The 20,483-nt window shown below is 39.3% G+C and overlaps 1 long non-coding RNA gene across 1 annotated transcript in view; it reads right to left on the bottom strand.

The window, feature by feature from the left end:
• The window catches only part of LOC105501269, a 31,772-nt gene extending 11,506 nt beyond the window's left edge, over positions 1-20,266 (bottom strand). Inside the window, exons 1-2 of the long non-coding RNA XR_001000162.1 lie at positions 19,985-20,266; positions 13,739-13,801 (exon numbers count right to left, since the gene is read on the bottom strand). This is a non-coding gene — a long non-coding RNA (uncharacterized LOC105501269). The remainder of the gene's footprint in view (positions 1-13,738; positions 13,802-19,984) is intronic.
• Between the last annotated feature and the right edge of the window lie 217 nt (positions 20,267-20,483).

Here is a 20,483-nt window from a genome sequence, read left to right as displayed (position 1 = left end):
TATGCCTGCCCTATGAACTTAGGCAAGAACAAGGATCTATCCATACAACTTCTAAAGATTAATTCATACAATTAAGGAATTATTTCGTTTCGCCTTAAAGTTAACATAAAAGATGAGATTTGGCCAGGTATGGTGGCTCACATCTGTAATTCCAGCACTTTGGGAGGCCACGGTGGGTGGAATACCTGAGGTCAGGAGTTCAAGACCAGCCTGAGCAACATGGTGAAACCTCATCTCTACAAAAACTACAAAAATTAGCTGGGCATGGTAACATGTGCCTGTAGTCCCAGCTACTCAGGAGGCTAGGGTGGGAGGATCTCTTGAGTCTGGGATGTCGAGGCTGCAGTGAGCCATGATTGCACCGCTGCACTCCAGCATGGGCAACAGAGTGAAACCCTGTCTCAGAAAATAAATAAATAAATAATAACAATTAAAATGTACACTAGGCCACGGAGGATGCTGGGAAGATGATTGAACAGAAAGCACCAGGAATCTGTTTCCCTACCCAGACAATAATTACACTCCTGCAATCTGCCTGATGTAATGATTTTGGAACTCTGTAGTCTATTGAAGATTTGCAACTTCCAGGGGAAAACTTGGATTGTAAATTGCAATTAATTCTCATCAGTTTCAGCTCTTAGCTCAGCAATAGCTATCCATCCTCCTTTCACCCCCATTCCACCGGCAGGCAGCTGTGCATGTGTTCGTGGAGCAATTTTGCAAACAGCTTTGGGAGCAAGGGTAGATTTTTTAAAAGACCCTATTTCCTCTTTGGTAAAAAGGTAGAAAAATTGCCAGGCACAGTGGCTCATGCCTGTAATCCCAGCACTTTGGGAGGCCGAGGAGGGCAGATCACTTGAGGTCAGGAGTTCGAAACCAGCCTGGCCAACATAATGAAATCCCGTCTCTACTAAAAATACAAAAAGTAGCCAGGTGTGGCAGCGCACACCTGTAAACCCAGCTACATGGGAGCCTGAGGCATAAGAATAACTTGAATCCCGGTGGCTCACGCCTGTAATCCCAGCACTTCGGAAGGCCGAGGGAGGTGGATCACGAGGTCAGGAGATCGAGACCATCCTGGCTAACACAATGAAACACCGTCTCTACTAAAAATAGAAAAAAATTAGCCAGGCATGGTGGCACGCACCTGTAATCCCAGCTACTCAGGAGGCTGAGGTAGGAGAATGGCGTGAACCCAGGAGGTGGGGCTTGCAGTGAGCTGAGATCGCACCACTGCACTCCAGCCTGGGTGACACAGTGAGACTCCGTCTCAAAAAAAAAAAGAATCACTTGAATCCAAGAGACATAGGTTGCAGTGAGCCAAGATGGCGCCACTGCACTCTAGCCTGGGTGACAGAGCAAGACTCCTCTCCAAAAAAAAAGGTAGAGAAATAAAAATAAAAATAAAGGACACTGTCCTCCAAATATCAGGGACCTGTGCTCCAATCGCTGATTGCTGCCTCTGATCACAGAGATGCAACAGGGAGGCAGTGACCATTATTGATATACCTCCCTCCATTGTTGCAAGCCTCTCTCCCTTTGGTTGAAGTGACTTCCAGGGGATTTAAAGGATTGGTGCATTTTCCCCACCTTCATTTTTCTCTTTTTCCTCTTTTAGGAGCCAGACTTTAAAGACTAGGACATTCAAAAGCAACTACATATATGGGGGAAATTAGAAAATCACCATGAATGCCCAGAAAAAGATGTAGGCTCTGAAAAGATCTTCAGTTTCTACTTAAGGCAGATTCTCAGCACAGAGACAGCCTACAGCAATCAAAAAACAAAAACCTCAAACCCTGAGGAAGAGGAGAATCTGATTTTCAGAGATATCACATTATTAGAGTCAAATATCCAGATTTCAACAGAAAATCACAAGATATGTAAAGGAATAGGAAAATATAGCCCATTTAAAGGAAAAATATATATAAACCAACAGAAACTGTCCCTGAGAAAGACCTAATGGCAAATCAACTAGAAAATGGCTTAAAATATCTGTCTTAAAGATGCTTAAAGAACTAAAGGAAGACATGGAGAAATTCAAGAAAACAATATCTGAACATATTGAAATATCAATAAAGAGATACAAAACGTGAAAGGAAACCAAAAGGAAATTCTGAAGTTGAAAAGCAAAATAACTGAAATTACAATGTTCAGACTTTCTAGGATCCCAGAACGAGAAGAGAGAGAGAGAAAGGGGTAGGAAGAATAGTTGAGTAAATAATGGCTAAAAATTCCCCAAACTTGATGGAAATACATGAATATAAGCATCCAAGAAGCTCAAAAAACTCCAAGTAGGTCAAACTCAGAGACCCATCCTGAGACACGTTATAATCAAACTGTTAAAAGACAAAGTCCAAGAGAGAATCTTGAAGGCAATGAGAGAACAGCAACTCATCACATACAAGAAATCTTCAATACAATTATCAGCATATTTCTCATCAGAAACTTTGGAGGCCAGCAGAAATAATACCACACTTCTATAACCATCTGATCTTTGACAAACCTGACAAAAACAAGAAATGGGGAAAGGATTCCCTATTTAATAAATGGTGCTGGAAAAACTGACTGGCCATATGTAGAAAGCTGAAACTGGATCCCTTCCTTACACCTTATACAAAAATTAATTCAAGATGGATTAGAGACTTAAATGTTAGACCTAAAACCATAAAAACCCTAGAAGGAAACCTAGGCAATACCATTCAGGACATAGGCATGGGCAAGGACTTCATGTCTAAAACCCCAAAAGCAACAGCAACAAAAGCCAAAATTGATAAATGGGATCCAATTAAACTAAAGAGCTTCTGCACAGCAAAAGAAACAACCATCAGAGTGAACAGGCAACCTACAGAATGGGAGAAAATATTTGCAATCTATTCACCTGACAAAGGGCTAATATCCAGAATCTACAAACAACTTAAACAAATTTACAGGAAAAAATCAAACAATGCTATCAAAAAGTGGGCAAAGGATATGAACAGACACTTCTCAAAAGAAGACATTTATGCAGCCAACAGACACATGAAAAATTTTCATCACCACTGGCCATCAGAGAAATGCAAATCTAAACCACAATGAGATACCATCTCACACCAGTTAGAATGGCAATCATTAAAAAATCAGGAAACAACAGGTGCTGGAGATGTGGAGAAATAGGAACACTTTTACACTGCTGGTAGGACTGTAAACTAGTTCAACCATTGTGGAAGACGTGTGGCGATTCCTCAAGGATCTAGAATTAGAAATACCATTTGACCCAGTCATCCCATTACTGGGTGTATACCCAAAGGATTGTAAATCACGCTGCTGTAAAGACGCAAGCACACGTAGTTTATTGCAGCACTATTCACAATAGCAAAGACTTGGAACCAACCCAAATGCTCATCAATGATAGACTGAATTAAGAAAATGTGGCACATATACACCGTGGAATAAATACTATGCAGCCATAAAAAAGGATGAGTTCATGTCCTTTGTAGGGACATGGATGAAGCTGGAAACCATCATTCTGAGCAAACTATTGCAAGGACAGAAAACCAAACACCGCATGTTCTCACTCATAGGTGGGAATTGAACAATGAGAACACACCAGGGCCTGTCATGGGGTGGGGGGAGTGGGGAGGGATAGCATTAGGAGTTATACCTAATGTAAATGACGAGTTAATGGGTGCAGCACACCAACATGGCACATGTATACATATGTAACAAACCTGTACGTTGTGCACATGTACCCTAGAACTTGAGGTATAATTTTTTTTTAAAAAAAGAATATATAATAAAAGCTTATGAGTTCAAAAAAGAAGAAAGAAACTTTGGAGGCCAGAATCAGTGGGCTAATATATTTATTTAAAGTGCTAAAAGAAACAAATGGTCAACAAGAATCCTATATGCAGCAAAACTATCTTTCAAAAGTGAGGGAGAAACTAAGGCACTCTCAGATAAACAAAAATTGAGGCACTAGAATTGTCCTGCAAGAATGGTCAAGGGAGTCCTCCAGGTTGAAATGAAAGAACATAAAACAGTAGTTGGAAGCCACATGCACAAATAAAGATTGCAATAAAAATAAACAAATGGGAAATGACAAAAGCTAACACTACAATAATTTTGGTTATAATACATTTTGTTTTCTACATAATTTAGGAGATTAATTCATTTTTAAAAGAAATTATTAGTTTGTGCTTTTGGACACACACTCTATAAAGTTGTAATTTTGTGACATCAACTAAAAAGAGTGGAGAGTGAGCTACAAAGGAGGAATTTTGGGTGTTATTGAAGTTAATATGGTATAAATTTAAATTAGGCTGTTATAACTTCAAGATGTTAAATGTAACACCCATGGTAACCACAAAGAAAATAGCTATATAGTATACGCAAAAGGAAATGAGAAGGAGCTTAGACAACAGAGTGAGACCCTGTCTGCACAAAAGTTAAAAATTAGGCATGGTGGTGTTTGCCTATAGTCCCAGTTACTCAGGAGGCTGAGGCAGGAGGATTGGTTAAGCACAGGAGTCTGAGGCTGCAATGAGCTATGATCACACCACTGTACTCCAGCCTGAGCATTAAGGTGAGATCTTGTTTATAAAAATAAAAAAAAGAAATTTAAAAAAAGAAAGAAATGAAAGAAATGAGAAGAGAATTAAAATGTTAACTACAAAAATAAACAGCCAGGTGCAGTGTCTCATGCCTGTAATCCCAGCACTTTGAGAGGCCGAGGCAGGCAGATCATTTGAGGTCAGGAGTTTGAGACCAGCCTGGCCAACGTGGTGAAATCCCGTCTCTACTAAAAAACGCAAAAAAAAATTAGCCAGGTGTGGTGGCATGCACCTCTAGTCCCAACTATTTGGGAGGCTGAGGTAGAAGAATCGCTTGAACCTGGGAGGCAGAGGTTGCAATGAGCTGAGATGGCACCACTGCACTCTAGCCTGGGTGACACAGCAAGACTCCATCTCAAAAAAAAAAAAAAAAATCAACTAAACACAAAAGAAGGTAGTAATACTGTAAATGAAAAACAAAAAAAGTTGTAAGACATATAGAAAACAAGCAGCAAAATGGCATAAGTCCCTTCCTATTAATAATTCCTTAAAATATAAATGGATTAAATTCTCCAAAGACAGAGATTGGCAGAATAAATAAAAACATATGATCTAACTATATGCTATCTGCAAGATAGATAGCATATCTCACTTTAGACCCAAGGACATTAACCGATTGAAAGTTAGAGGAGAAAAAAAATATTCCATGCAACCAATAACCAATAGAGCATGGTGGCAATAATAATACAGAAAAATAGACTTTAAATCAAAGGGTTTTATGAGTATAGAATTTCAGTTTTGTAAGATGAAAAGAGCTCTGTAGGTGAATAGTAATTATTACACAACAGTATGAATGTAATTAATATAATTGAACTCCTAAAAATGATAAAGATGTGACGAATGTCATTTGTTTGAATGTCAATGTAGTTTGATAGGTATAGCATTGAATCTGTAAATAGCTTTGGGTAGTATGATCATCTTTATGATTTTAAGATTCTTCTTATTCATGAGTATGGAATGTTTTTCCATTTGATTGTGTCTTTTCTGACTTCTTTGAACAGTGTTTTATAATTCTCATTGTAGAAATCTTTCACCTCCCTAGTTAGTTACATTCCTAGGTATTTAATTCTTTTTGTGGCAATTGTGATTGGGACTGTCTTCCTCATTTGGCTCTCAGCTTAGCTGCTGGAGTATAGGAATGCTGGTGATTTTTGTACGTTGATTTTGTACCCTAAAACTTTGCTGAAGTTGTTTATCAGCAGAAGGAGCTTTTGGGGTGAGACTGTGGCATTTTCTAGATATAGTATTATGCCATCTGCAAATAGGGACAGTTTGACTTCCTCTCTTTCTATTTGGATATCTTTTCTTTCTTTCTCTTGTCTGACTGCTCTGGCCAGAACTTACAATACTATGTTGAATAGAAGTGGTGGGAAAGGGCATCCTTGTATTGTGCCAGTTTTCAAGGGGGATACTTCCAGCTTTTGCCCATCCAGTACGATGTTGACTGTGGTTTGTCATATATGGTTCTTGCTATTTTTAGGTAGGTTCCTTTAAAACCTAGTTTATTGAGAATGAAGGAACGTTAAATTTTATTGAAAGCCTTTTCTGTATCTATTGAGATAATCATGTGTAGTTTTTTTGTCTTTAATTCTGTTTATGTGATGAATCACATTTATTTACTTGTGTATGTTGACCCAACCTTGCATCCTGGCTATGAAGTCTACTTAATTGTGATGGATTCACTTTTTGATGTGCTGCTGCTTTGCCAGTATTTCATTGAGGATTTTGCATCTATGTTCATCAAGGATATTGGTCTGAAATTTTCTTTTTTCGTTGCATCTATGACAGATTTTGGTATCAGGATAATGCTGGCCTCATAGAATGAGTTGGGAAGGAGTCCATCCTCCTCAATTTTTTAGAATAGTTTCAGTAGGAATGATACCAGTCCTTCCTTGTATACCCGGTAGAATTCAGCTGTGAATCTATCTGGTCCTGGGCTATTTTTGGTTGGTAGCCTACTTATTACTGATTCAATTTTGGAGCTCATTATTGGTCTCTTCAGGGAATCAATTTCTTCCTGGTTCAGTCTTGGGAGGATATATGTAGCCAGGAATTTATCCATCTCTTCTAGGTTTTCTAGTTTGTGTGCATAGAGGTGTTTATAGTAGTTTCTGATGGTTACTTTTATTTCTGTGGGTCAGAGGTAACATGCCCTTTATCGTGCCCTTTGTCATTTCTAATTGTGTTTTTTGGATTGTCTCTCTTTTCTTCTTTATTTATCTAGTTAGCAGCCTATCAATCTTATTAATTTTCTTACAAAACCAATTCCTGGATTCATCTATCTTTTGAATGGTTTTTTGTGTCTCAATTTCCTTCAGTTCAGCTCTGATTTGGGTTATTTCTTGTCTTCTGCTAGCACTGGGGTTGCTTTACTCTTACTTCTCTAATTCTTTCAGTTGTGATGTTAGGTTGTTAATGTGAGATGTTTGTAACTTTGAGATATGGACATTTAGTGCTATGAATTTCCCGCTTAACACTGCCTTAACTGTGTCCCCAAGATTCTGGTATCTTTGTTCGCATTAGTTTCAAAGAACTTCTTTATTTCTGCCTCAATTTTGTTATTTACCCAAAAGCCATTCAGGAGCATATTGTTTAATTTCCATGAAATTGCATGGTTTTGAGCATGTTTTTAGTCTTGACTTCTATTTTTATCACACTATGGTCCAAAAGTGTGTTTGGAGTGATTTCAGTTCTTTTGCATTTGCTGAAGATTGTTTTATGTCCAATTATGTGTTTGATTTTAGAGTATGTGGCAATGAGAAGAATGTATATTCTGTTGTTTAGGGATGGAGAGTTCTGTAGAGATCTAGCAGATCCATTTGGTCCAATGTTGAGTTCAGATCCTGAATATTTTTGTTAACATTCTGCCTCAATGATCTATCTAATATTGTCAGTAGAGTGTTGAAGTCTCCCACTATTATTGTGTGGGAGTCTAAGTCTCTTTGTCGGTCTCTAAGAACTTGCTTTATAAATCTGAGCACTCATGTGTTAGGTGCATATGTGCTTAGGATAGTAAAGTTTTCTTGTTGAATTGAACCCTTTACCATTATGTAATGCCCTTGTTTGTCTTTTTTGATCTTTGTTTAAAGTCTGTTTTGTCTGAAATTAGGATTGCAAGCCCTGCTCTTTTCTGATTTCGATTTGCTTGGTAGATTTTCCTCCATCCCTTTATTTTGAACCTATGGGTGTCATTATGTGTGGAATGGGTCTCTTGAAGACAACCCACCATTGGGTCTCACTTTTTATCTAGCTTGTCACTATGCACATTTTAAGTGGGACATCTAATGCATTTACATTCAACGATAGTATTGGAATGTGTGATTTGATTCCATCATTATATTGTTAGCTGGTTATTATGCCCATTTCTTTGTGTGGAAAAAAGCTATTTTAAAATTTGCATGAAACCAAAAAAGAGTCTGAATAGCCAAGGAAATCCTAAGCAAAAAGAACAAAGCTGGAGGCATCATGCTACCTGATTTCAAACTATACTACAAGTCTAAGTAACCAAAACAGCATGTAACCAAAACTGACACAAAAACAGACACGTGGACTGATGGAACAGAATACACAGCCTAGGAATAAGACCACACACCTATGATCATTTGATCTTCAACAAATCCAACAAAAGCAAGCAATGGGGAAAGGACTACCTATTTAATAAATGGTGTTGGGATAACTGGCTAGCCATGTGCAGAAGATTGAAACTGGAGCCTTTCCTTATACCACATACAAAAATCAACTCAGGATGAATTAAAAACTTAAATGTAAAACACAAAACTATAAAAACCCTGGAAGACAACCTAGGTAATACCATTCTGGACATAGGAACAGGCAAAGATTTCGTGACAAAGATACCAAAAGCCATTACAACAAAAGCAGAAATTGACAAATGGGATCTTTAAACTTATGAGCTTCTGCACAGCAAAAGAAACTATAAACTATCAACAGAGTAAACAGACAACCTACAGAGTGGGAGAAAATATTTGCAAACTATGCATTTGACAAAGGTCTAATATCTAGCATCTACAAGAAACAAACAAATTTACAAGAAAAAATTCAATCCCATTAAAAAGTGGGCAAAGGACATGAACAGAGAACTCAAAAGAAGACATACATGTCACCAACAATCCTATGAAAAAAGCCTCTATGTCACTGATTGTTAGAGAAATGCAAACCAAAACCACAATGAGATACCACCTTACACCAGTCAGAATGACTATTATTAAAAGTCAAAAAAAATAACAGATGCTGACGAGATTGCAGAGAAAAGGGAACACTTTATGCACAGTTAGTGGGAGTGTAAATTAGTTCAGCCATTGTGGAAAGCAGTGTGGTGATTCCTTAAAAAGCCAAAAACAGAACTACCATTCAACCCAGCAATCTCATCACTGGGTTTATACTCAGAGGAATATAAATTATTCTACCATAAAGACACACACACGCAAATGTTTATTGCAGCACTATTGACAATAGCAAAGACATAGAATCAACCTAAATGCACATCAGTGACAGAAGGATAAAGAAAATGTGGTATATACACACCATGGAATACTATGCAGCCACAGAAAAGAACGAGATCATGTCTTTTATGGGAACATGGATGGATCTGGAGGCCATTATCGTTGGCAAACTAACAGGGGAACAAAAAACCAAATACCACATGTCCTCACTTATAAGTGGGAGCTCAATGAGGAGCACTCACCAACACAAAGAGGGAAACAATAGACACTGGGGCCTACTTAAGGGTGGATGATGGGAGGAGGAAGAGGAACACAAAAAATAACTATTGGGTACTAGGCCTCATACATGGGTGATGAAATAATCTGTACAATAAATCCCCGTGACCTGAGTTGGCCTATATAACAAACTTGTAAATGTACCCCTGAACCTAAAACAAACAAACAAAAAGGTTAAGATGGCAAATTTTATGTTATATGCATTTTGTCACAATAAAAATTTCAACAAAAATGTAAGTTTATAGTTATACAATCCACTAATTCATAAAAGAACTCAGCTTTTTTGAAGGTGATGATTATGTTCACAGAGACAGTAAGATAATTTCCATTGCAATTTATTAAAACAAGGTGGACAAAAGATCCAATGACAATGCCTTGTCCCTAAATCCAATGGACTCATTTCAGTCCTTATCTTGACTGACTTCTCAGCCACATTTAACATTATTCATTGTTTCTTCTTTCTAGATGAACAAAATATCAAACTTAGAAAAATAAGACTTCTAAATATAAATTCCACAGTGTCCTGTCAGCCATATTGGAACTTGCAGCAAAAATAAAATTCAGTAATTCGGATCCCATTTTTATTTAAAAATGTGATGTTTTGCTCATCATGGATTTTTTGCATTAACTTTGATTTTTTTAAATATTGCATTAAAATATTATTTATCTCAATTACTGAGTTTTTTGTCACCTTTTTAAATTTTGTGCCCTAGGCAAGCCCGAGTCCTGAAAAACTCTCTCCTTTCACTTCTGTGATTCCCCAGTTTCCTAGCTCTCCCTGTCTCTTTCTGAACTGTCCTTCTCATCTTCTTTGCAGTGCTTCTCTGCCTGTCAACTAAATGTCAGTGTTTTTCAGAGTTCTGTTTTGGGTCTTCTCTCCTTTCTCTATACATACCATCTGGGTTATCCTAGCTACTACTGTATTCTATTGATTCCCAAATTGCTTCCTCCTCACTTTACCCTCCAGCCACACCATGCAGAGAATTTAACCCTAATCTAACCTTATTTTCTACCTTTGTGAGTCAGTCAATCCTTGTTCCTATGATGCATTTCCAAAGACATACTTCCCACTTCCCAGTGAAGTACTTCCTCCTGCCAAAATTTAAACTCTGTCCCACCAAAACCCTCTCCTGGCCTTCCTCATGCCTGCCTACATCCTAGAGGGTAGGAAGGGAGAAAAGGAGACAAAAATCCTCCAGGCCCTCCATTTTATCCTTCTCTCCAAGTTACCCTCCAATTGCTCAAATATATAAAAATCTCTCTTACTTTAACAACTTCATACATGCCGTCTTCTCTATCTGGAATCTTTACTTTATAAGCAAACTTCTTCTCATCCTTCAGGTCTCAGACTACATATCCCTTCCAGAGAGACTTTTTCTGACCTTCAGATTATCTTAGTTTTCCCTCCTATGTACAGATACAGAACTCTGCAATTTCTCTTTTATAGCCCTCATTATGCATTATTGTAACTAGTTTCATTTTCATTTTCCATACTAGACCATAAGCTCTATAACAGTAGGAGCCATGCCCTTCTTGTTCACTATTATATATCTAGCCCTAATATAGTACCTAGACCTTATCAGTCACTGAAGAAGTATTAATAATTATATGAGGGAGGGAGGGAAGTCAGCAAAAATCAAATACCATCCAAACAGAACTTATGCAGTCAATGAGCAGTTGAGCAAATGAGCAAAACGCAGCAGATGCAAAGATCACAAAACCCAGCTATTGTCAGGAAGCAGCTAATTAGAAAGTCCTACATTTTCTTAATCCTGGAGCAAAGTCTTTTGCTAAATAACCAGAACTCCCCACCCTGGTGCTGTCCATGTAACAGGGAGAGCACAGTCCATTTGTTGTCTTGGCTGTCCTGGGGCCTCTGAACATCTTGGCAGACCCTGCAGGGCCATCTGTCCTTTCATCCCTCCTCAAACTCATCTCTGCTCTTATGTGACCAAATGTTCTCCCCATTGATCTTTTCCAGGATATAGAGTTTTACTTACAGTTTTCTGGCTACTGCATTTTACCAAAGAGTAGTAGAGAATGGCTTCACACAGAAGTAGGGAAAGAGATCCAAGTTTTCCAAATCCCAAATGCTTACCATGAGAAGAATCCTTTTTCAACATAGTGTTCTCCGAAAAGATTATGCTGATTAAACAGGATGCTCCTGTTGTATAGTGTTTAAAACTAACACATATGGTTTTACTTATCATCAGTTTTACTGATCAACAATTTGAAAGAAGTCTAATTCCGTAAGTTAAAAAAATACACCTAATTAATTAATGCCTAACTTTTAGCCTGTCCATTGAAAACTGATGGGTATATATATAACAAAAATCAACAGACTCTCCCTGGAAAATGTAGAACTTGGCTCTGAAGCTTCATTGAAGACTGCAGGAGAAGAGAGAGACCTTTCTTGTCCTGGAAAAATGAGGACTCGTAAACCACACACACATTTTAACACAAAACGTCCAGCTTCTGGTAATCCCCCAAAACTGTGAAATGGTATATTTTTTTAAAAACAAGCAGTAGAGAACTTTATCAACCATACTGTGTGTGGCTAATATTTCCTGTTAACATGTTGGGATTTGTCAGAGAAGGTCCTGGCGTTTCCCCTAACTACATATCCTTGCATCTACCAGCTGAGACTCACAAAGCTAATAAACCTCACCAGCAAATTAGCATTATCTATAAAAGTACTGCAGCCTTAAATGTTACAACATGGTAGAGCTGAATGTAAATCTCCTTGAAAGTATTTTTCCTGTATCGCAATAAGCAGAAGGCCTATTTATAATGTGACGCCAAAAATAGACACACACTGCTTAATATTTGGAGAAGGACCTGTACATGCCACTCCACTCTGCAGAAGCTCTTACAAGTACTTTTCCAATACATTTTCCCTGGAATCTCTCTCTCTCTGATCATCAATATGTGAGCCATGGGTGCTTTGAACCAGGCAGGACAAGACACCCTGACAATATAAAACTTGACATGTCAAAGGATAAAACTCCCCTGAGGATGGCCACTACATTTGGTGGCTATATGCCACTCATGGCTTACAATGCTGTATCCTCCTATTTTCTTCTAATCAGAAATTCGTAAGGAAAATCTGTGTACCAAAAGGTATAATAAGGGACACATTTTAGATTTTTTTCCCCACAGAGGACAGGGTCACCAGCCCCTAACACTTTTTTTTAACAGTCTGGCTGATGATCTGGTGCCAACGCCAACTGCTGGTTAAATAATCTAATGAGCCGGTTGAGGCTTTTGGTTCTCCTGCTTTTGTGACTTCATTTTTTGAACATTTAAAATTGCCAACAATCCCAAATGGTGTCTCATTACTTCTCTCCAATTTGTTTCTATTTGAAGATAAAAACGATTTTATTTGGAGCAAAGTATAATAGGTTGCAAATGACCCACCATTGTAAGACCAACAAATAGGTAGGTCCCTATAATGGTTTGAAAAGAAAAATTTTAATATCAAGCCACAAAGGGGGAAAATGCCCTCATTTTTCACCTATTTTACCAACAACAACAATAGCAATGATTTATTGAGTACCCACCAATATCACAAGAAGAACTCCGGGAGTTCAAACTGCTAAAGCTAAACTTAGGCAGAACAAGGTGAGGATATTCACTTACAGAAAAAAGAGGTTTTACTATCCCTAACCATTTATGATTTAAATCATTTTTTTATTATTATTTTTTATTTTAAGTAAAGACAGAAAGGAGGTCAAAATAGGCCAGTGCAGTGGCTTACACCTGTAATCCCAGCACTTTGAGAAGCCGAGACAGGTGGCTCAGGAGTTCGAGACCAGCCTGGCCAACATGGTGAAACCCTGTCTCTACCAAAAATACAAAAATTAGCCAGGCTTGGTGGTACGCACCTGTAGTCCCAGCTACTCGGGAGGCTGAGGCAGGAGAATTGCTTGAACCCGGGAGGCGGAGGTTGCAGTGAGCCAAGATGACACCACTGCACTCCAGCCTGGGCGACAGAGCAAGACTCTGTCTCAAAAAAGAAGAAAAAAAGAAAAGAAAAAACAAAAGAGGTCAAAATATAAGACTGGATTTTGCCATATATGACTTCATTTTATTTTATTTTATTGTTATTTTTGAGACAGAGTCTTGCTCCGTCACTCAGGCTGGAGTGCAGCGGCGCCATCTAGGTTCACTGCAACCTCTGCCTCCTGGATTCAAGCAATTCTCTTGCCTCAGCCTCCGGAGTAGCTGGGACTACAGGTGCACGCCACCACACCCGGCTAATTTTTGTATTTTTAGTAGAGATGGGATTTTGCCATGTTGACCAGGATGGTCGCGATCTCTTGACATCATGGTCTGCTAGCCTCGGCCTCCCAAAGTGCTGGGAATACAGGCATGAGGCACTGAATCCGGCCCACATATGACTTTCTTACTTACAACAGGTCAAGCATCGGTGCTCAGGTATATAGCCAGAGGAAATTATAACACAATTGTGGGTATCTGTAAAAAGAAAAATAACAATTATTTGATGTATCTCAAATAATATAAAAACTCTTAGTGATAGTATGATACCTCAAATTACCTAAACCCATGTAAGAATCTCTTCTTCTTGCCCTCCTTTCAGGTTCTATTCTCAGCATTCTGTTTTTAGGTTTTTGCACTGTTATTTCTGATGTAACATAATATGTAAATTCCCAGTAACCTCCAAAATACTTAAAATCAAATATTTCTTCCTAGAAAATGTGTAGGAAACTGTCTCAACAAATATCTCCTTCTGAACTTCTATAAATTAATCTACTGATTCTTACTAGGGTTTGAAATATGTAAATATCAATATTCATTTTTAAAATATCTGTCAACATGAAAAAGTTTCTATAAGAAAATGTAGGAAAAATAGAATCCCAGTGAAGTACAGAAAGAGAAATCTATTGAAATCCATCAACCATAAGAATTTTAATTCTCTAAGTTAAGAAAAGCTACTTACAATGAGCTTTAGAGTAGAAATTGCGGTCCCGTGATCCTTACTGAACAGTTTGCCAGTTCCTGTTTACATGTTTACATTATCTTGCATCCCTTAATAAATGTCATCTTTATATTGCCTTACTGAGTTACATATTTACTGAGTAGTAACTATGAGTAGTAATTCTATGTGTTACCAGTGTGTTAACACATAGTCTGGTACTTGATACCACAAAGGATAAAACTCCCTTGAAGATGGCCACTACATTTTATTACTGCGTGCCACTCTTGGCTTACACAGAATGTTACTGCTCAGTAAGGCAATATAGTTCCAACACAGTTCTCAAAGATTTAATATGCAGAAAAAATGCAGTAAAAAAAGAACAAACGCAGTTTTTTAAAAAAATGTTCTTGCTATTACAGATACTGTCATATTTGGGAGAGAGACATCTTTGCAGAATACATGCAGTTTTGCAAAATGAGTACAAAACTAGTATTAGGAGCCAGGTCCTAATAGGGACATGTAGTATTTCCCAAAGATGGTATCTCTTTATTTTCTGTCCCTGTGAAAGAAGTTAATTTTTCAGAATGTCCATAGAAACATCAACTGTGAGTAGACTATGACCCATTGCTGGCTACCAGAGAATTTGGGTCTTAACCAATACTGCCTCCTCAGTTCATCCACGGGATTCGTTTAAATATATTTCCTGGCCAGGCCGGGCGCGGTGGCTCACGCCTGTAATCCCAGCACTTTGGGAGGCCGAGGCGAGCAGATCACGAGGTCAGGAGATCGAGACCATCCTGGCTAACACAGTGAAACCCTGTATCTACTAAAAATACAAAAAAATTAGCCGAGCGTGGTGACGGGAGCCTGTAGTCCCAGCTACTTGGGAGGCTGAGGCAGGAGAATGACGTGAACCCGGAGGCGGAGCTTGCAGTGAGCCCAGATCCGCCACTGCACTCCAGCCTGGGCAACACAGCGAGACTCCCGCTCAGAAAAAAAAAAAAAAAATTTCCTGGCCAGGCAGGGTGGCTCACGCCTGTAATCCCAATGCTTTGGAAGGCCAAGGTAGGTGGATCACCTAAGGCCAGGGGTTTGAGACCAGCCTGGCCAACATGGTGAAACCCCATCTCTACTGAAAATACAAAAATTAGCTGAGTAGGGTGGCACACACCTGTAATCTCAGCTACTTGGGAGGCTTAGGCAGGAGAATTGCTTGAACCCAGGAGGCGGAGGTTACAGGGAGCCAAGATGGAGATCGTACCTCTGCACTCCCGACTGGGCGACAGAGCAAGACTATTTCAAAAAAAAAAAAAGAAAAAGAAAAGAAAGAAAAACAAACAAAAATGTCCTCAACATGAACGCCTTCTGTGTGAATTCTCCTTGTGCTCAGTATCCCTATTTGGCCCGACTTCCTTCTGCGACCCTGGCTAAAATCATCACCGTTTTGTGTTAGTAGAGCCGTTTGAAACAGTCTTTCTCTGAACAACCCTGACTAATTGTTTCAGAATAATTTCGGAAGAAAAAGGCACTCTGAAGAGGTTCCCATTCTACCTTTAGCATTTTTCCCAGCAAAGAACAACCTTTGTTTCTTTCAATAGCATCTGTGTGTTTTGGCTGCAAAATGCCTACAAAGAGCAGTAATACAAAACAGTTTTTCTAAGAATGAAGATGAAGTCACTAAAATCTTGCAGGTCACAAAGTCTCTCCCTTCCCAAACTGATAGCCTCTCACTACCTTTATCTGAATATATACATTTTTATTTCTTAATAAAAACTGTCATTTGGGGTGGGTTTAAATAGGGGGTTGAATAGGTTCATGGAGGTTGTAGATAAGTTAAAACATACATATGAAAAGACCATTTAAGACTGTGTTTAATGTAGTGAAATAACTCGTTATTATTATAGACTATATTTCAAGGCAATCTTTACATCCCATTTTTAATAATGCTCTTAGATGTTAAGATATTGAACAATTCCCTTGAATTAATATCGAATCCTCGACACATCAAAAAGTCCATCTTGCCTTTGAAGCAAAGAGTGAGATGGTCTTCCATATAAGCTCATGGTTATAAGAGCTTTGTAGCTAGTCCCTCCTCATCCCTTTTCGAACACACATAAATGCGCGCGCACACACACACACACACACACAGAGAGAGAGAGAGAGAGAGAGAGAGAGAGAGACAGCTCCAGCAAAGAGGCAGAAGTACATCTTACATAGATCCCCCTACCAAAATAGAAGTGTCTGCATTCAACTAAGTGAATAACCACAACAAAGAAGAGCAGAATGCTTACCATGTGCCAGGCAATGCACTACAAGCTCTATAGGAATTATTTCATTTAACCCTCAAAACAACTCCATAAACTATCCATTAGGACCTTGAGATGGGGGGCAGGGATTAAAAGGTTTAGAGGAAAATTCAAGCAACTAGAATGGAGTGAAGCTGGAATTCAAGCGTGGGTTGTCTTACCCCAGAGCCCCACACTCTCGCTGTGCCAGGCACAGCATCTCCACCAACGTCATTTCAACCTTTAGAGCATCTTCAGGTCATCATTTCAGGACTCATAACTTTGGAGTCTGTTCTTGTCCTTTAGCTGCCCTGTCTGTCACTTCAGGTATCAGTTTACTTCATTCAACATTGGAGACAAATAAGGTAAGACAGCTTCTGTCTTACCTTAGTAATCAGAATCAGGAGGGAGTAATGAAATTTTTCAGAGGTAATAAGGCAAGAGTTGGAAGAGTGGGAAAAAAGGGAATTTAAAGTAGCTATTTGCCCCATCAATTGAGAAATGAGTATAGTCTCAAATATAATCTCTACAGTAGTTTAAATGAATGAATTACATCTAATGTATGAACAAGGAAAAAATCTAAAAAACTTAAGTTTGAATGAAAAAAAGCTGGAAAATGTGATGCACTGAATGATAATCATACACTTAAATTTTAAATCCATAAAATAATATTATATAATTATTTGGGCATACACACTTATATAAAATGTATTAAAACATGTATGGAGGCTGAGCATGGTGGCTTACGCCTATAATCCCAGCACTTTGGGAGACCGAGGCAGGTGGATCACCTGAGGTCAGGAGTTCAGGACCAGCCTGGCCAACATTGTGAAGCCCCATCTCTACTAAAATACAAAAATTATCTGGGCATGGTGGCATGTGCCTGTAATCCCAGCTACTCGGGAGGCTGAGGCACAAGAATTGCTTAAGCCTGGGAGGCGGAGGTTACAGTGAGCCGAGATCCCATCAATGCACTCCAGTCTGGGCAACAGAGCCAGACTCTGTCTCCAAAAAAAAAAAAAAAAAATTATGGGAAGAAAAAAACCTATTTCAGGAATGAATGATTATTTCTGGGGGACTTAGGGAGTTATGGGCTAGGGAGAAGTAAATAGATGACTCAGGGCGTCACATACACACAGTGTCACTGTATCTGTAAGGTACTGATTTCAAAAAACCTGAAGCAAAATGGGAAAATGTTAACATTTACTAAATGTAAGTGGTGGCTACATGGTATTGTTATATTAATCTCTATTGTTTCCCCAATGTTTGAAATAGTTTCTCTCAACATAATTCTCTGATTGTTTTATGTAGATAAATAGATACTCCTCCTGAGGAAAGAGAAGACCACAGGAAAGACACTGACAGAAGAGTTCCCTGTGCCAACCACTGATAAACACCAAGAACATGCAGCAATTTGGTGGCTGTTCTAGCAGGCAGGCAAGGGAGGAGGAAGATGTCAAAGTAATGGTTAAGTTGAGAGTAGGAAGACAAAGGAAGACGGTGAGAGGATAGAGTGTTCTATAGTGGTGGGGGGAGAGTTATTTGCAAATAACGTGTTTGAAACTTGAACTATAACTGGCTGCAAATGCAGAGCGCTTCGGTTAGGTTGGAGCTGAGACTCAGATACATCCAAGTTAAGGAGAATAAGAGAATCCATCCCCTTCATCCCTACAGTACAGAATCTATTGGAATAAACTGAATTGCTAGATACTACAGATGCTCCTGGGGAAATAATTAAATCCTGACCCAAATTAGGTTTAACATGTATACAACTAATTAATTGGAGGAAGCAAATTAAGTAAGATATAAAGAGAGACAACAGAAAATTTACCAAAGAAGGCAAGGTATTTGGATAGTACATTTAGCAAAAGAACCTAAGGGTTGAAAGGCAGTGAATTTAGCAGCTAAAGCACAGACACTGGGGACCCAGGCATTCCAGCCATATGTTTGGACCCTGTGTGTATGAATTAACAGCTGTCTTACAACTAGAGACTTTGGGGCAAAGCCTTCCCACCACTCCCAAAAGCAAAGAAAGAAACATTATATTTTATTTTCAGAAACAGAATTGGCCAAGATGTTAGCAGGAATCCTAAATGATAAGGTGCCAGTGGTAGCAAAGTCCTAGATTCCCGGGTTCAAAGACAGATGCAACATCAGAATTCCAACTAGATTAGTTCCAAGTGGTAGCTCTGGCTGCAGCAGTTCAATTCAGAATAAAGCACTCTGGGATCTAACTCATTGCACTTTAGGGCTAACCAACCCTGTTCTAGAACCCTTTGTCATCACTGTAACATAGAGCAAGGAAGCATCCTTTTTCTCACTTTGCAAAAGCATCACTGGCTGAGGTGCCTGAGGTGAGAGCTACTCCAAAGCAACCATGGCGGGGGTGTGGAGTGCCAGCACCAACGCAGCAGCAGTGAGACCAGAGTGACAGCATCACAGCTTTCATTGGGATCTGCAGCTGGACTGCATTAGCAACAGCACAGTTCCAGTTTTGGCATCTGTGGCAACCCCGTTTAGGAATCTCAGTGGTGAGCTCTAGCCCAGGCTCTGCATGAATAAATGAAAAATAATTTGTGGGGGAATTTCCACAAATATATAGAGGAGAGGAACTCCCACAAAGAATCATAATGGGTAGCTAGGATGCAGAGCCATTAAGATGTGAATGCTTTTGTACTCTCAGGGTGGGAAAGGCAGAGATGTTCAAGTCACAGTAACTTGCTGCTGTGAAAGATGCATGTTTACGAAACACTTTGTGCTTCAGAGGAAAAATATATAATAAAATAAAACACAAGTTTGAATTAGATTTTTCTTCCTGGTGTTTTTGCCTCCCTCTAAGATACAGAATCCAAGAGGAGTTTTAGTAAAGGAAGGAAGCAGGGGGATAGGTGAAGGAAGAAACTGCAACTGATTAAGTATTTCCGCTTATGAATATTTTGTGATGAGAATATCTTCATTTACCAACAGTGATGAACATGAATACCTGAGCCTGTTTTAAATGGAACTCTATGTAATAGCTAGAATTTTAGTCTGCAGAATGCAAGTATAAGAGATGAGGTTACAGCATACCTAAAGCAGGGACTAGTGGGCTTACAAACCCAGGTGACTTGAGGAGGAGCTGGGCAGTAACAGTCACCAGAGTCGGCTTCAAGTCTAAAAGTGCTCACAACTCACCCCAGAACACTTATGAGCCCATTAGCACAAGCAATCCTCAGTTTACAAAGTATTTGAATATATGAAGAAAGACAATAATAATCAAAGTGAGAAAGGCACGGATGGGGAAAACACCTGAGACCATTCTGATGTGATGCTGAGAATTGTCCAGCAACATTTATGGCCACTTGGAAGGGAAAATACTCATCCTTTTATACGTGTCCCATGTTAAGAAGAATTTTAGCCAATTGGTTTGTTGAAAGTGGAGGCACCCTTACTTACCCAGCACTTTGCCCATATCAGGAATCATGCTGTATTCCCTGAGAGATCTGCCTCTGGCTTAAGGGGTCCCATCAGTTGACGTCAGAGGAACAGCAAAGAGACAGTGCACGCTGACCCCAGTAGGCCCAGCCCTGCCTCCAGGAGAGGGTATATGGGACACTCGTGGGTAGTCTACCTTCTGGAGTCTTGCACATGTACAAACACATAGCGTCACAGTGACAGATCACATGGGGACCAGCAGAGATGCTCGCATGCTGCACTCCTGCTGTCAAGGTAACAACTGCCTTAGATTCCTGGCAACAGGATCCTTTCAGACCTGCTGTCAGAGAAACTAAAGGATTAGCCAGACTTCTTCCACTGGAGAGGTCTCCACCCTCCAGAGGGCTGATCAACATATTAATCCCTCCAAAGAGGGGTGTTCCTGGCAGCACACAGGCAGGAGAACTGCTTGCCAGCATTTCTTTGTTGTGTGAGACACAGTCCCAACAGTCCTTACACT

Source organism: Colobus angolensis, unplaced genomic scaffold (assembly GCF_000951035.1).
Source record: "Colobus angolensis palliatus isolate OR3802 unplaced genomic scaffold, Cang.pa_1.0 Scaffold70, whole genome shotgun sequence".
In the NCBI taxonomy this organism is placed as follows: Eukaryota; Metazoa; Chordata; class Mammalia; order Primates; family Cercopithecidae; genus Colobus; species Colobus angolensis.
This window is presented reverse-complemented; position numbering and strand designations above follow the sequence as displayed.